Genomic DNA, 3128 nt, shown 5'->3' on the forward strand with positions numbered 1-3128 from the left:
CAAAAATTTTACGCTGTGGTATTGGTATTTATATGTTAGATTTACACATATAATAAAAATGTACTAAGGGACTGTAAAGCTGCCGAGTGCTGTGAACTTGGGAAATGTGCCCAACTTGCTGGTGGAGGTGCATTATGCATCAGCCTCTGATTGAATATTTATATATTCTTTTTCTTCCCCAGGACTGGAGGTAAATAGGTAATGTCACCACGCCTTTGTACTGTCGATGCCTTCCTTGCTGAACCTGTGCTCTTCAATCTTAGTTATTTCATGTACTACCCAAGTTTGGCAATGAGCATGAAATAATTTCTTTTTACACGTGTCGCTGGTGTTCTTACCAGAGGAGCAGAAATTTTCACAACTATCAGTGAACGGCCCAACTTCCTGTTTAGTGGGAGAATTTAGTTTGCTTTTATTACAGTTGGGAATAAAGATAAAGCTAATACTACCTCATTCCAGGTTACCTACCTGGTTTTCTTTGAATTGTATATACCATTTTGCCCACACTGAGCATGAACTCCTCTAGCCTAATTGGAGATGCCAGTGTGAATGCTTCGCACAATTTGGCCCTAGAAGTCCTATCAATCAGATACATTTTAAATAAAATTTATATGTATATCTTATGTATAATACACATAAATTCACATTAGGTATGTATCGTAACTGTCAGATATGATGAGTTTGATGTAGGTATTTTCGTTTTCTGATCATCTATTTATTCCACTTTTTCTGGTTTATATTCACTTGGCTTCTAATTTTTTAGTCCCTCGCTCAGAAGGAAAGGTTGTTGGGCTTGAGTAGCTCTTCTCCTGAACTGTCAAAAGGTAAATAACATATGTTTCTGTAGCAAATTAGAACTGCAAATTGCTGCATGACCCTTAGATTAAGTCGTCTTATTTAGTCAATAATGTGTAATCCTGTGGGAAAATATGTCACGTGGTCTGAGAATTGAAAGCATTTCTCAGCTTCTGCATTCATACTACAGACATGCTGGCTCCTTGGAGGTGCCCAGCAGTTAGAGGAGGACATCCCTACTTGCCTGTGGCTGAAGGGTTTTTGGGGGGTGTTGGCTTGGCTCTTGTTGTGGTGGTTTTGGAGGCAATTATAAGCATAGCTTTATCAGTGAAAATGCTGCGAAAGAGTTCTGGCCAGCAGCCTCGAAAGAGGAGAACTGTGACTCAAATATTAAAATAAAAACAAAGGCAGAATCCCTTTTCTTTGTTTCTGTAGTTCCGCTTCGGTGTTTGCAGAGCAGCCGCACAAGCCGTAGTGTGGGCTCCAGGGGCCGTCACCCTCAGGAAGCAGTCAAGCCAAATATAGAAGTGCTGCTAAAAAGTAAGCTCTCCAAAGAGAAGGGATGAAGTGGCAAACTTGGGGATATATAGGAAGAAGAAAAGAGGGTCAAGAAACTAAATACAGAGGAGGCGGCAGGGCCTATGGATAAATGGTGGGGTCTGAAATCGTTCAGCTCCAGGCTGTGGCGTTTTCTCCCAGCGGCTGCAGTATCCAGCCACCTGCTCAGGTTTGCACTAGGTCTGCTTTGCACACCTGAAGCCAAGCTTGCCCTCAGCCTGATTTTACTTCAAACCCCTTTGCCAAAGTGCCACGGGATGAGGCGGTGGAAGCCCTTTCTGTCCCCGACGGGGGACTTTCTGGGTGGAGGCAGTGGGAAGCTGCTGGTTCAGTCCCACATGCATCCACTGAACCCCCTTCGTAGGGGGTGATACCAGTCTCGCCTGCTTTCAGAAACAGCGCTCCTCTGATCTGCTGTGGGACATGACAGCACTAGCCTTCAGGAGAGAGGACTTCAGTGGGGGGCCACTGCAGCTCTTTTCTCCCCCTAACTACTTCTCCCTCAACAAGAGCCCAGAAATAGTGGCTCCTTAAACCAACCACCTCTAACACAAAACTGCCAAACCCTACAGAAACCTCATCTGACCCAGCATAAAAGTGCCATCTTTGTTCCGCAGCTGGCTGCTTGACTAAGAAAGCCCAACACCCCAACCCTTCAGTGTGTTGTAATTCCTGCTACCCCCATAATGGCTTGTCTTCACCTACTTGTGGGCAGATTCACCTCCAGCTGATGAACTTTGCCTGCCGGCCTCAGTGAAGCGATAATTTGGGGTTATTTCCTCCACCTGGCTGCTGGTTTTCCCAAGCGTTGTTAGAAACTTCAGCTGCCCATCTACTGTGGGCTTTTTTCCAGGTCTGGTTAAAGCTGCTCAGGAGAGGTGCTGACAGCTGGGTGGTGTGACTGCATGAGCCTCATTCCTTAGGAATCTGGGTTTATAACTGTATAAGCTACGAATGCAGAAGAAAATGCTTTGGGGAGGATTTTTGGAGGTGAGTACACGCCTAGCGTCTAAGACAAGAAAGAGGGGTGCTTTTGGGGACCTTAGAGTAATTGCTATGGATTTGATCCTGCAGCAGCACTAAGTGCCTTCAGGAACGTAGGCTCAAGGTGGCGTGGATGGGCTATGAGATCTGTACAAACTCTCATGTTGTAACCTGAGCTTTTCCTTTAGCCTGACTGCGAGCCTGCCCAGTGCTATGGAGCAGAGGAGCCCTTCCTAACTCAGCCTCTGCCTCTCGCCCTGCCTGGTGAGAGGCAGTGGCCGGGGCTGGGCCTCCACAGCCAGAATGCTGAGTCACTGCACAGGAATGACAGCTTTTCTGGAGAAAAAAAAAAACAAAAAAGAAAAAATCTATGTCTCTCTGAACTTCTGCAAGGTCTGTGACCTTTTCAGAAAGGCCCGGCTTTATCAGCAATCGGGCATCTGTGACTGAGGAGTGGCGTGCCACACAAAACTCAGGGCAAACGGGCACCGTTAATCGATGGGAGATGGAGTGGGATGGGTTGCAGTTGCTGTCTGTCCTGCAAGGGTGGCTAGTTAATGCTCTCCCTGTGTCACCTCTCCTGGCAGTGGTTTGTTACAAAAGAATTTAGGAAATCCTGTGAGGAAAGCAGGGCGTGGAGCTGCACGAGCACGGGCTGCGACACGGCACCGTGCCAGTGCCACCTTTCATGGCAGCACACCTTCCTCCCCTCCCCTCTGATGGGGAATATGGGTTTCACAGCCCCATCAACAGCTAGCAGCAGAAATTGCTTCATGAAATCCTTGCTCATG

This window comes from Egretta garzetta, unplaced genomic scaffold (genome assembly GCF_000687185.1).
Source record: "Egretta garzetta isolate BGI_Z169 unplaced genomic scaffold, ASM68718v1 scaffold278, whole genome shotgun sequence".
Lineage (NCBI taxonomy): Eukaryota > Metazoa > Chordata > Aves > Pelecaniformes > Ardeidae > Egretta > Egretta garzetta.